Source organism: Arvicola amphibius, chromosome 17, assembly GCF_903992535.2.
Source record: "Arvicola amphibius chromosome 17, mArvAmp1.2, whole genome shotgun sequence".
Lineage (NCBI taxonomy): Eukaryota > Metazoa > Chordata > Mammalia > Rodentia > Cricetidae > Arvicola > Arvicola amphibius.
This window is the reverse complement of record NC_052063.2, coordinates 1,579,991-1,595,217: the sequence shown is the minus strand read 5'-3', so window position 1 is coordinate 1,595,217 and position 15,227 is coordinate 1,579,991.

Here is a 15,227-nt window from a genome sequence, read left to right as displayed (position 1 = left end):
AATCAGAATATAAGACTCACTAGAAGCTGGCTTTGAGTTTCTGGATCTAAGATGCTCCCCTCTAGACAGTTAGAGATGGTTGAAAAACTAGACACCTATTATCTTGTGTGACTGGATCCTTCCACAGGAGACCCAAGACACCTGTGCCCAAGACCTCTGGATGCTGTTTGATGTACGTCCTGCTGTTTCAGCCTGTGTCTCTTCAGCGGACACACTGAATCTTAGTGATGGGACCCTTAACTGACTAGTGTGCTAATAGTGATTTGTCTCCTTTGTCAAGTTTGTGCCTGATGGGGATTTTACAAAGACGTCATTGGTCATTGGTTCATCTTTTCTTTTTTTCAGTAGAGTGTGATTCAGTCACAGACTGCTTACCTAGCATCGCTGGTTCAACCCCCAGGACTGTACAAAACAAAACAAAGCAAAACAGTTAATGATCTGTTTTCTCTCTACTAATACCTGCAATTCTACTTCTTTTTTGTTGTTGTTGTTTTGTTTGTTTGTTTGTTTTTTGAGACAGTGTGTCTCTGTGTACCAGCTCTGGCTATCCTGGAACTTGCTCTAGTAGACTAGACTGGCCTCAAACGCACAGAGATCTGCCTGCATCTGCTTTCCAAGTGCTGAGATTAAAGGCATTCACCGCCACTGCCCAGCTCTTATTATAAAATATTTACAATAATAATAAGAGTTTAACCCTTATGCTTTCTCTTTTTTTTGTTAGTCTTTTTTTATTGTTTTTATTGAGCATTTTTCTCTACTCTCCTTCCTTCCCTCTTCCCTTCTACCCTCTTCCATGAACCCCATGCTCCCAATTTACTCAAGAGATCTTGTCTTCTTCACCTTCTATATAGATCCATGTATGTCTCTCTTAGGGTCTTCTTTGCTGTCTAGTTTCTCTGTGGATGCATTTCAATCTGTGTAATGGCTTTGACTATATCCTATGAGTCTGAGCCGTATAATTTTTTATTGGTAATTTGAGAAATAACTTTTTATAGCCTGTTTTAGACATACTTTTAAAAAGATTTCTATTTTCTATGTACAAGTATTTTGTCTGCATGTGTACCACGTGCATGTCTGTGCCCACAGATGTCTGCATGTGTACCACGTGCATGTCTGTGCCCACAGAGGTCAGAAGAGGGCACTAGATCCCTTAGAACTGGAGTTACACATGGTTGTGGGCCACTGTGTGCGTGCTGGAAACCAAATCTGGGTCCTCTGAGAGAGCAGCTGGTGCTCTTAATCACCGACCCGAGTCCTCAGCTCCCCCACTGTTCGTCCAGCATGGTTAAAACGTTATAACATTTCAGTGCAGAGAATATTTTTGATGATTTTATTAATTTCTAGTTTTATTATACTATAAGCAGAAAGTGTTAGCTGTGTTAATTCTATGGAATTTTCAGAAAATTTGCAGCTTACATATAGCCAATTTTTGTGAAGTCTTGCAGGCTTTTGAAAGGTGTGTGTGTTTTCTATGTCAAAGTTCAGAGTTTTGCTTTGTCTAATATGCACCTGAGTCCTGAACTGCAGTATCTCTTATTAAAATACATTTGGAGGAATCTGGAGGGTGACTCACCTGCTAGGGGCGCTTGCTGCTCTTGCACGAGACCCATGTTTAGGTCCCGGCATTGAAATGGTAGCTCATGCCATATATAGTGTGTGTATGTGTGTATGTATGTGTGTATGTGTGTATATATATATATATACATTATATATATATATATACACACACACATATATATATGATATTAGACCTTTGTCAGATGTGGCATTGCTGAAAATCTTTTCCCATTCTGTAGGCTGTCATTTTGTCCTATTGACAATGTCCTCTGCCTTAAAGAAACTTTCCAGTTTCATGAGATCCCATTTATTATTTGCCAATCCTAGTGTTTACTTTATCAATTTTCTCTTTAGGAAGTTGTCTTCTGTGCCAATGCATGCAAGATTATTCTTTTCTATTAGGTTCAGTGTTTCTGGTTCTATGTCGAGTTCTTTGATCCACTTGGACTGTTCATTTACCCGGGTTTTCCATCTCCTGAATTCCCTCGGTTTGTGTTTTGATTTTCATGTCTTGAATAGTTTCTCTTACCTGTTTGCTTTCTCTTGGTTTTCTTGGCATTCTTTAAGGGATTTGTTAATTTCCTTCAATTCTTTTGTTGTCTTTTCCTCAATTTCTTTCAGGGAATTTTTTGTTTCCTTTTTAAGAACCTCTGTCATCTTCATAAAATTGGTTTTAAGGTCATTTTCTTCTGCTTTGGCTGCTTTGAATATCCAAGTCTTGATGTCATAGAAGAGCTGGACTCTGGTGGTGCCACATTGCTGGCTGTGGCTGACTGCATTCTTACACTGGTGTTTAGGGTTTGGAATGATAGGTTTAGGCCCTGATTTCTGAATTTGTCTTTATTAGATGGGTGTTTTGTTCCATGGTTTCTGTCTCCTTTTTGGTTTTCTAGTCTTTGTGACCTGTATTTCTGGTGGCCTTCATGACCTATGATCTCTGTCCATGTTGGGGGTTGGCCTTCTGGAGGTTAGCTTGGCCTCTGGGGCAATAGGGGTCTCTGCTCTGATTGGTGTGGCCTGCACCTGATCTTCTGACTAATTTATTCTTTTGTAAAAATCTTTTTATGGGTCTGAGAGATGGCTCAGCAGTTGAGAACACTGGCTGCTCTTCTAGAGGACCTGAGTTCAACTACTAGCACCTACATGGCAGCTCACACCTGTCTGTAACTCTAGTTCCAGGGGATCCGACACCCTCACACAGACATTCATGCAGGCAAAGTACCAATGCACATAAAATTAAAAATAAATAAATTATTGAAAAATTTTAATGTACAATCTCTATGAATTTATAGCATGATTAATAAAAACCCAGAGACAGAAATTGGGGTTCAACCTGAAGGTCAGAAAAGCAAAACAGCCAGCCACTGGCTCTTACCTCTACCTCAGTCAGTCTGAAATGGCGATCCTGCCTCCAGAAATCCTCAGAATGAGACTGTGTCTGAGAGCTGTCTCCTCCCGTCTTATATTCCTCTCAGTGCTGGGATTAAAGGTGTGCACCACTACCGCCCAGTTTCTATGGCAAGCTAGTGTGGCTACTGGGATTAACGGTGTGTGTCATTGCTGCCTGGTCTGTAAGGCTGGCCAGTGTGGCTGTTTTACTCTCTGAACTTCAGGCAAGTTTTATTTATTACAATACAAATGAAATATCACTACAAATCTGTTATAAAGATTGTATCTTATGTGCATTTTGTTTTTGAAAAGAAAATATTTACCTTTTATAATGCCATAAACATTTTTTTTTTTTTACTAAATGAAAGAAACCAGATACAACTGGCCATGAGAGTCTACTCATATGTACTTTCTACACTAACAAACTCATAGACAGAAAACCAGTTTATGGCTGCCTGGGGCTGGAAATATATAAGAAAAAATGGGACACGGGGTTAAAGTGGTTTCGGTTAGTGGACACAGGGTTTCATTTTGAGGAGATGAAAATGTTCTAAAAATAGATAATGAATAGGATTGCACCACTCTGAGTATATATACATAGAACTAAATTGTACACTTCAAATGGGTAAAATTTTGGTGTGTGAACTGTATCCCAACAAAGCTGTGACTAAAACCATTTTCAGACTCTGTGGTTCCACCATCAGCTCTACTTCCCCGGACACAGTTCTCTCAGCTTCGCTATTGAGTCTCGTGAAGGCTAGAGCCTTGCCAGAAAGATATCCGGTGAATTTCTATGGCAGATTCGCGTTCCCTTCCCAGGCCACTGCTGTGAGCAGGTCACAGCCTGGAGAAGCTTCTTCAGGCCTAGGAAGGACACGAGTGCTCCACCTGCGGTGCCATGTGGTGTCCCATCAAGTACAGCGCTCTTCTGGACAGTCTCTCTAGGACTGCATCCCTCTGTGCCCTCCACTGGAGCTCAGCGCTAGGACTGCATCCCTCTGCGCCTTCCGCTGGAGCTCAGCGCTAGGACTGCATCCCTCTGCGCCTTCCGCTGGAGCTCACAGCACCCCCTCCTAGTTCTGAACTAACCTTGCTTCCCATGTGGTGGTCCTAACTCAAGTGACAGTCCTTGACCTCATGTGTCATATCTTCTACCAGTTATCGGGGAGATCCTTATTTGTGAATCCTGGACGCTGGGAACTGCGGGTGGAATCTACGTGCAGCTACAGGACCATATCTTGTCCTCAGAAGCATCAGGACAGCATCACTTATTCCAAGGGACCTCTGTCCCACTTGGTGCCTGGAGACCACCATTACAATGTGTTTCCCAGAAGATGGTGTCCACACCAACCTCTGTTCTACTGATAATTCTTGTCAAGAGACTTTGAGACTTCCTGCTTACAGGCTCATTCTAATAATAAAGATATAACATTTTGCTTTTGAAAATGTGTGTGTGTGTGTGTGTGTGTGTGTGTAAATACATGTATAAAATTTACTGATTTTCCTTTTTCTTTTCCTTCCCTTCTTTGTCTTAATCTGCATTTTTTCCTTTCTTGTTTATTCTTCTCTCATATATCTCAATCACATCCTCTCCTCCCTCCACTCCTCCTAGTTCCTCAACCCCCTACCCCACAGATCCACTGCCCCCGCATTTCTCTTCAGAAAAGAGCTGGCTTCCCAGGGATAGCAACCCAACATGGCATAAAAAAGTGCAATAAGATTAGGTACAAACCCTCATATCAAGGCTGGATGAGGCAACCCAGTAGGAGGAAAAAGGTCCCAAGAGTAGGCAAAAGAGTTAAAGACACCCCCAACTCCATCTGTTAGGAGTCTCAGAAAAAAAACATGCTAAGCAACTACAACACATTTGTACAAGGCCCAACACAGACCCATACAGGCTCCATGATTGTTGCCTCAGTCTCTATGACCCCCTTTGAGCCTTGATTAGTTGATTCTGTGGGCCGTGTTCTTGGGGTGTCCTCAACCCCACTGTTTTCTACATTCCTTCCTTCCCTTTCTCTGCAGGATTCCCCGAGTTCTATCTAATGTTTGCTTGTGGATCTCTGTATCTGCTGTCAAAGGAAGCCTCTCTGATGGACACTGGAGTAGGCACTGATCTATGAATATTACAGAATGCTAATAGGAATCAATTCATTGACTTATTTTGCCAGTTGTGTTTGGGACTACCGTAGATCAAGCCATCCAGCTTGTAGTTCCTGGCCATCCTGGCAGTGTTGGGTATGCATTCCTTCTTATGGTCATGGGTCCCAAGTTAGACCAGTCATTGACTGGCCATTCCCACAAGCTCTGAGCCACCATTGCTCAGCAATCTTGCAGACGGAAGAGATTGCAGGTTGAAGGTTTTGTGGCTGGTTTGATGTCCAAATCCATTGCTATGACCTTGCCTGGTTAGGCTCCGTATGTTCCATAGCTAGGATGTGTGACCTTACTAGGGTCAACCTCATAGGTTCCAGGAAGTTTCCACTATACTAGGTTTCCACATCAATGCCCCAAAGCCTGAGCCCTCTTGTTTCCACCCCTCCCCTCCCCAGCCCACCTACAAAATCTATTATAGTTCCCCTTCCCAGAGAGATCCACGTGTTCCTCCCAGGAGCCTTCAGCTTCTCTGGGTCTGTGGATTGTAGCAGGGTTATCCTTTACTTAATGGCTAATAGCCACTTACAAGTGACTACATACTTTTCTGGTATTGGGGTCACCTCACTCAGGATGATATTTTTTTCTAGTTCCATCAATCTGCCTACAAATTGTCTGATGTTATAATTTTTAACAGCAGAGTAATACTCCATTGTGTAAATGTACTGCATTTTCTTTATCCACTCCTCAGGTGAGAGACATCTAGGCTGTTTCCAAGTTCTGGCTATTACAAATGAAACTGCTATAAACATTGTTGATCAAGTATCCTGTGGTGTGGTGGAGCATCCTTTGGGTATATGCCCAGGAGTGGTTAGCTGGTACTTGAGATAGACTGATTCCCAATTTTCTGAGAAATTGCCTTATTGATTCCCACAGTGGCTGTACAAGTTTGCGCTCCCACCAGCAACAGAGGAGGGTTTCCCTTGTTCCACATCCTCACCAGCATGAGCTGTTGCTTGTGTTATTGATTTTAGCCCTTCCGACAGGTGTAAAACAGAATCTCAGAAAAGTTTTGATTTTCCTTTCTGTGATGGTTAAGGATATCGAATATTTCTTTAATGAATAGATACGGAAAGAGTGAACAGCCTTGTATTGTTCCTGATTTCAGTGAGATTGTTTTGAGTTTATCTCCATTTAATTTGTTGTTGACTGTTGACTTGCTGTAAGTTGCCTTTATTATGTTTAGTATGTCCCTTGGATCCCTAATCTCTCCAATACTTTTATGATGAAGGGGTGTTGGATTTTGCCAAATTTTTTTCAGCATATTCAGCATATAATGAGATGATCTTTTTTTTTTTCTTTCAGTTTGTTTATATGGTGGAGTACATTGACAGATTTTTGTATGTTGAAACATCTCTGCATCTCTGGGTGAAGCCTACTTAATTATGGTGGGTGATCTTTTTGATGTGTTCTTAGATTTGATTTGCAAGTATTTTGTTGAATATTTTTGCATCAATTTTCTTAGGGAAATTGGTCTGTAATCCTTTGTTGAATCTTTGTGTGATTTGGCTGTTAGGGTGACTGTTACCTCATAATTTGGCCAAGTTCCTTCTGTTTCCTATTTTGAAGAATATCTGATCTTGATTTAACTTTAGTAAGTGGTATCTATTGCATAAATTATGCATTTCTTTTAGATTTTTCTGTTTGGTGGAGTATAGGTTTTAAAGTACAACCTAATGATTCTTTGGATTCCCCCAGTGACTGCTGTTATGTCCCCTCTTTCTTTCTTTCTTTCTTTCTTTCATGTGCCACCACTGCCAGCCTATTCCTCCCTTTTTATTTCTTTTTATTTCTGTTAATTTGGATATTGTCTTTCTGCCTTCAGTGAGTCTGGATAAGGATTTGTCTATCTTGTTGATTTTCTCAAAGAAACAACTCTTTGCTTCATTGATTCTTTGTATTGTTTTCTTTGTTCTTTATTTATTTCAGCCCTCAGTTTGATTATTTCCTGTTTTCTATTCTTGGGTGTGTTTACTTCTTTTTGTTCCAGAGCTTTGAGGTGTGCTGTTCAGTTGCTAGTGTGAAACATCTCTCCTTTTTCTTATGTAGGCACTTAATGGTGTGGGATATCTTTTTTTATTTATTATGTATACAATATTCTGTCTGTGTGTATGCCCGCTGGCCAGAAAAGGGCACCAGACCTCATTACAGATGGTTGTGAGCCACCAAGTGGTTGCTGGGAATTGAACTCAGGACCTTTGGAAGAGCAGGCAATGCTCTTAACCTCTGAGCCATCTCTCCAGCCCTGGGATACCTTTTTGTACACTGTGAAGACATGTCTCTGCTAAGGCACATTCTGGCTGGTTTCATAAAAAGCTGAATGGACAATAGCTTGCTAGTCAGGAAAGAAGAGGTGGAGTTTCCAGAAAGTGATAGGAACTCTGGGAAGAAAAGAGGCAGGATTTGCTAGTTAGACAAGGAGCAAACTGGACCTAAAGTCTGGAGGGGAGATAATGCAGATTAATATAAATGGGTTAATTTGCTAGTTGAGAACAAGCCTAAGCTAAGACTAAGCTTCCATAATTAATAAGAAGTTTCCATGTTATTATTTGGGAGCTGGTGGTCCAAATAAAGTCTGACTGTATATGCAGAAGCTAAATGGAATCCTACAGAAATACTAAATTTGAGGATATTTAAATATGCTGTTGTTTCCTATGTCATGCATTGATCCTATGTGAAGCAGATGCTAAATTCATGGACAACTCAGAACAGAATTATCCTCCAACACTGGAAAGACTTAGCTACAGCAATATTGGAAACTGAGTGTTGGGATTAAAGTCGTGTGCCACCACCACCGGCTATAAGGTTTTTTAATATAACTATTATTTCTATAAAAATATATTTGGGAAAAATAGATGGGCCTTATCTAGATAGTTGTTTAATAAATATTTTTTTAGATTACGTTTTGAAATAACACTTGAGAACATTAGTTGTTGTTACATGTTGAGTTTATTAGACAATATTCATTTAAATTCTTGAGATTTTGGTTAGCAAACCGTTCTTTTTGATTTTGATTTTCACCCATGTTGCCTTATTTTTAGACACCTGGGTCACTGAGTTCTTAAAGCCTGTTATTTTTGGAAGCTAACATTCACATCAAAATCCAGGGCAATACATATGTAAAATGTGGCTGTCCTATATTGAGACAGGTTGTTCTGCCTACAGGGTAGAATCTAAAGCAGACATAGAGCTGACTTACCCACACCTTCTCTAAATACAGTGCTTATGGAGAGGAGAGGCCATCCCGAGAGGAAAAAAGAACTTCTATCACCTCAGTACTTTAGGTAAACAAATTTCTTATAAGAAATGTGATGTCTAGTCCATGTTTATAATGTTTCTTTTTAAATTTAGTATTTATTTGAATCATTATCCTGTTGAAATTGTGGGTTTTAATTAACATTTTAATGACAAATTTGATATCTTTGTCTATGTATTTTAAATTAAAATGCCCAAGACAGGACTTAAGCATCCAAGCTTGCATAAAGAGCAAGCAAGCAAGCTGAAATGTTAGGGGTTTGTCACTAGCTGTGTTTGTAAACGAAGACAAATGTTTCATTAAGAAGTAACTAAGATTCTTTTCAATTGAACATAGTTTTTATTATTCTTTGGGAATTTCACACCATGCACCCCACTCCCACTTATTTCCCAGCTCCTCCATATCTGCCCTTCACCTTGTAGCATCCACCCCCAAAGAAAATTTAAAAAGGAATTAAGACGAAATAAAAATAAAGACATTAGTTCAAACAAACAAAAAATGCAAAACAAAACAACAAGCACAAAAAGCAAAACAAAAACAAATGAAAAAAATTACTTTGCTCCTCCATCTTTCCCGCCTCTCCATCACCTATGCGTTCGTCTTAGCGGCAATGGGAGCTGCGCTGTGTCACGCACTAAACCCTTGGTCCACTCAGCTTTGCTTCCGAATGTTCATTGTAATGAGCTGTTGGTCTGCTTCAAGGCCTCCGGCTTCTGGTGCACCATCAATACTGGACCCGCACCGAAACTCCTATCCGATATCCGGCTGTTGCCCTGAGTCATGGAGATCCTGCCACCACGGTTCTGTATGATCAGACCCTCCGCACACTCCAGCAGGCCATAGATGGGGTAAATGTTGGATCAGGCCATCTCAAAGCCCTGGATGTGGGTCAGGGTGGTAGCTGATTTGGTCAGTCCAGGCTGTTGCGCCCCATCCTCAGGTGCCGGGCAGAGACAGCTTTTCCACAACTGTAGTTGAGGGGTGGGACCAGTTTTCCCCAGTGTGGAGGCCAGTTCTTCTGTTCTGGGGTCACTGGAACCAGCTCTCCTGTGAGGGGCGGAGCTGGTGAGGGGCGGGTCTGATTAGCATGGCCCTTGGACTTCAACATGCAGGTCCACATGCCCCCCCCCCATGTTAACACAGACCTTAGCTGCAACAGGACCACGGACCCAGATATGGCCCTCAGCAATAGCTTGAGCCTGGATGTCACCATGGCTCTGGGTAGCAGATTTTAAGATTTTAAGACTTAGAATGACTTGGCCAGATTAATGGAAAGATTTACAATTTTAGAACCACAGGTCACCATAAAACTGAAGGAAGCTCAGGAACTAATGCAGTGCCAAGCAGTGGTGGCGCATGCCTTTAATCCCAGCGCTCAGGAGGCAGAGGCAGGCAGATCTCTAAGTTCCAGGCCAGCCTGGTCTACAAGAGCTAGTTCCAGGACAGCTAAGGCTGCACGGAGAAACCCTCTCTCAGAAAAAAAGTAACTATGGTTTAGTACAGATTATGGATACAGTGTTTGATATTTTAAAGTATAAACTTGTTTGTATATTTGTTAATATATTTTTAGCCCCCCCGCCATTGTTAAGTTCCTTCTTTCTTTTTTTCTTTCTCCCTATTTGTTCTTCTTCTCTTTGTGCAAAGCTCAGTCTAAGACCCTTAAGTCACATTCCACAGCCATTCTGAAATCCTGAGTCACACAGGCACAATTCCCCAACCCTGCTTTCCTGCCCTGTTTGTCATTTCCTCTGTCACGTCCACGGTGCTAAGGAGAAGGGGACAGGAGGGTGTCCATGCCGAAGAGAAAGCAGCGAGCTATTGTTTAGAGTGGGGACTGGTTACACAAGTGCATTAAAAGTGATAGTAACCAGATGGGCCACTGTCACAGCAAGGGACCCGTGTGGAAAGGCAGGGAACAAAAATGACCTGTGCGGTGATGAGTCAGAACCAGAGATACTGATGTGGACTTATGGTTGTCCATATGGGGAGAAATATCACACACCTTTCTATGTGCCTATATATAATAAAAGAGTTCTGTCAACCTGAATGGATTCTCACTGTTCAGGTCTAGGCTTAGATGAGCATCAAATAATAACAGTAGTGGGTACAAAATATCAAAGAGAATATAAAGCCAAGAGTTTGTATTCATTTAAATAAGAAAATAAATCAGTTGAGAACTAGATGATTTACAAAGTCTCACATTGTATCTGAAAAAAAAAAAAACCCAAACTTTTTTTTTTTGGTTTTTCGAGGCAGGGTTTCCCTGTAGTTTCTAGAGCCTGTCCTGGAACTAGCTCTTGTAGACCAGGCTGGCCTCGAACTCACACAGATCCGCCTGCCTCTACCTCCCGAGTGCTGGGATTAAAGGCGTGCGCCGCCACCACCACCTGGCTTCCACTGTTTTTATAGTCCAGGCCGGCCTTGAACTTGGGATCCTGAGTGCTGGGATGACAGGCTTGGGTCATCTTGCTCGGCTTGAGGCCCTGCGTTTTATTAACGGAGTGGTAAAGCCACACTGCAAACGACCATGGAATGAGACGAGAAACTAACGAAAAACTCATTTTTTTCTTCTCCTACAAGTGGGTTAAGGTTTTCTATGTGGCTACTCAAATATTTCCTCTTTTTAAATCAACAGCTTTTATGAACAAAATTTATATAATTCCTGTCCGTTGTTTTTTATGTACAACACAATAAACTTTACTAAATTTAAATAGCGTGCAACCATTTTGCCAAAATTTACTATCAGAAAATTTTCATCCCCTGACAAGGTCCTCATGGCCCTCTGTGGTCAATCTTTAGCCCCACCCCCAGTCCCAGGTAACTGTGGATCTGTTTTCTGTCACGCTAGGTTTGCCTTTTCCGGACATTTTATACAAATGAAAAAGTACAGTATGCAGTCCTTAGCATCTGGGTTCTTTCACGGGTAGGACACCACTCATTTATATTACTGGAGAAAGTTCGAGTATGTAACTAAACGCCAGCTAAATGCAACCCCCCCGCCCCCCCCCCCCACACAATTGCGGGGAGCCAAGAGCAGAACATCAGGTCAAGCCCGATAATTGTAGAAACCAGGACACCAGAGTGTTGTAAAAGGAGCGGCAGGCCGCTTCATGCCGCTCGGCTCCCGGCTAGTTTACACCCGGTGGCTTACCGGCTTGAGTCTAACCAGCGTCCGTCTAGGAGAGAAGAGCCATGGCCGCTGCCTCACTTCCCTTCTTCCCGGCATTCTGTTCGGTCTACTCCACCTATCTACATTCTGCCCTAATCAAAAAGCCAAGGCAGTTTCTTTATTTGACCAATGAAAACAGCACATAGAAGAAAGACCCTTCCACGCCACCAGAGCAAGCTGGGCGAGAATCAGGAGAAAGATGTTTGAATCAGCTCACTGGGATGACTAACGCGTGTTGAAAAGGTGCTTCTGTCTATTAAACATGAATGAGATGCAACAACTAGAGTTTTGATTTCAGATAAAGTGAGCTCAGAATCCACTATCATTTTGTATTCCCTTGAGGGTTATTGGTATGCATTCTGGTATTTTTTTTATTCTGGTATTTTTGATCAGTAATACAGTTATGTAATCCTGCATATTTATGAGCTGGAATGTTCCATTGAGTCTCAACTTCTCATTTCTCCTACATGAGTAGCTTACTGTTTTTGAAATTTTGTATACAGTGTACTGCACATGAGAAATACTTCTTTGTATGGATACACAGTTAATTACCTTTATTTTTGTCATTCCTGAGGTTGCCATGAATCCTGAGTTATCAAACACTATCCCAGAGGGAATATAAAATTAAGTCCCTGTCACATGCTAAAGCTGGTGGTTTTGTTACTGCTGTTTAAAGACTTCCTATTTAAGGTGAGCTAATTGAACACAGCCAACAGCACTTTTCAGGCACCTGTCCAAAATGACAATTTACATTCCCACGACCCATGTCTTCAGAGTACATTTCTCCACATCCTCACCAAGCTTTATCATTAAGTCTCTGTTGTGAAACATTATTTTAAGATGTGTTACATTTGTTTATGTTGTGGAACATTTGTTTTAATGATGCAAAAATGTGTTGCATTCTTTTATGTTGCATTTTTTTAACTCTATGTTTGGGCAGTAAACCCACCCTAGTCCAAGTATCCTGCAGGCAGACACTCCCTAAGTCAAACCTATTTCAAAAGAAGGAGAAGAAGAATGCTTGAATTCTTTGACCTTCAGTCAGGGTGAAGTGGATCTACCTCTATGGGCCATCCTAGTGTCTAAATCACCAAATAATCACAGCCTAGGTCAGGGTGTGATTACACACTTGTTTTTTTAACAACTCTGAAAAGACAAAAATAAGTCCAAACTCTCTGACCTTCAGACAAGGTGGAATAGGTTCACACTTTTGGGTCTGCACACATTTGGAGTTTGTTTCCATGCCATATTGCCTAATCATGTTACTGTGGTTCATCCTCTCAAGGTTCCAGAACTCTTGAGAGGCAACCAAAGTAGTTGACACAAATATTTTCTAAAATATTTCTAAGAGCTGGTCCATATGTTCTCGCTCGATTTTGTTGTTTCTATAATCCATCCTTCTATGAAACAGTGGCTGTGTGGCTGGTGCATTCTGGGGCTATTAACTAGCATAGCACAGAGGTGGTGAGAAGCAAATTGCTCTCTTGGAAAAGAAATGATTCGGCTCGTATAAGGGTGTGCCCTGAAGGAAGGAAGGAAAGTAGGCCAAGTAGTCACTGATACAAATTTCAGCTTGAAGATATTAATGTTGACTTCGCCACACTCATAAAAAGGATTGGTTGCTATTTCCTTCCCACTTTGATGTGAATGTGAAGACAGACTTTAAAAATACCCTAAGAAAGAGTTCCTATCATCGTTGGACTCATTTGATTCTTCAGACTGATTGATATTAGTGTTTCAGATTGGTAGGAATCCATCTCCACTGTCTAGGCTTGATGCAAGATGCCAGCCATGCTTAGCTTTTATCTGTGAAAGGAAGACCATTTTAGAATGCAAACTTCAATGCCTACATGAGATGATAGGCAATTACTGATAAGTAGAAGCCAAATCAAAAAGATCTCTTACTTGAAGTTCACTTCACAAGGTGACCATGCCTGTGCCTTCTTTACAACTAGTTACTGCCCGTGGCACCAAAGACTCTGAGGGCTAATTCTGAAAGACTGTTTGTTGTTGTTTAAATAAAGCACCATCTTGCTGGTGTTCACCAATCCCCATTTAGCTCTTTACCATTTGTACTTGGTGGTTTTATGTCAACTTGACACGAATTAGAGTCACAAGAGAGAAAGGAGCCTCCGTTGAGAAAATACCTCCATAAGATTCAGCTGTAAGGCATTTTCTTAATTAGTAATCAATGGGGGAGGGCCCAGAAAATTTTGAGTGGCACCATCACCGGGCTGGTGGTCCTGGCTTTATAAGAAGGCAGGCTGAGCAAGCCAGGTAGAGCAAGCCAGTAAGCAACATTCCTGCATGGCCTTTGCATCCGCTCCTGCCTCTAGCTTCTTGCCTTGCTTGAGCTCCTGTCCTGACTTCCCATCAGTGAGGAACAGTGATACAGAAGTGTAGGCTGAATAAACCCTTTCCTCCTTGTGGTAATTTGAAAGAAAATGGACTCCGTAGGAAGTGCCATTATTTGTTGGAGTAGGTATGGCTTAGCTGGAGGAAGTGTGTCACTGTGGTGGGGGGGTAGATTTGGGGGTCTCCTATACTTAAGCTATTTCCAGGGACACAGTTCACTTCCTTTTGCCTGCAGACCAAGATGTAGAACTCTCAGCCCTTCCTCTTCCAGAATTCTCTGTCCTGAAAATCCTGCCTAGCCATCAGCCAATCAGCTTTCTATTAACAATGAGAGCAACACATTTTCAGAGTGTATAGAAAGATTATTCCACAGCAGATGAAGGTGTAACTGAACAAGGGGCCATGTTCCAGTCCTGGGAAACAGCAGAACTCGGCAGCTCTGGCCACATGGTTCTGGTTTTTATCGTCAAGGAGTGACTAAGAGAAGCTGCTGAGACAGGCATGTGTCAGGGTGCCCCTGAATGGACGCCTAGAGAGGCCATTGTGTGAAGATGTGAAGGTGAAGCCTGGATTGCCTTGGAGACCCTAAGATGTCGAAGATGCCAGAGCCATGGGATACCTGCTGAGAAGAGACCTGCTAACAGGGAGTGGAACCAGCCCAAGAAAAAAAAGCGTGTTGCAGTCAATGAAGCTGAAAGAAGTTGGAGATCTGATGAGTATTTTGATATCAAACATAGGGATACAGAGTTTGGAGTTTGCCCAGCTGGCTTCTGGTCTTGACTTGGTCCTGTATCTCCTCACTATGTTTTGGAATGGTAATGTATTTCCTGTGCCAGTACATGTTAGAAGTATGTGATCTGTCTTTTTATTTTGATTTTAGAGGGGATTACAATTAAGAGATAACATCAATTTTTGGAACAGACTTTGAACTTAAGACTTCTAAGTAAATTTGAGACAGTTATAGACTATGGAGACTTTAGAAGTTGGACTGAAAGCATTTTTGGCTTATGATGTGGCTACAAGTTTTGGGAAGTGGAATGTGGTGGTATGAGAGAAATTGCCCCCCTTAGAGAGTGGCACTATTAGGAGGTGTGGGTTTGGTGGAGTGGGTGTGACCTTGCTGAAGGAAATGTGTCACTGTGGGGGTGGGTTTTGAGTTCTCCTATGCTCAAGACACTGATGTGGGATTCCCCTCTGTATGCTGTGGATATCATTGGTTAATAAAGGAACTGCTTTGAGCCTATAGCAGGGCAGGGCAGGGCAGGGCAGAGCAGAGCTGGGCAGGGAGGACTGGACTGAATGCTGGGAGAAAGAAGGGTGGAGTCAGAGAGACACCCTGGAGCTGCT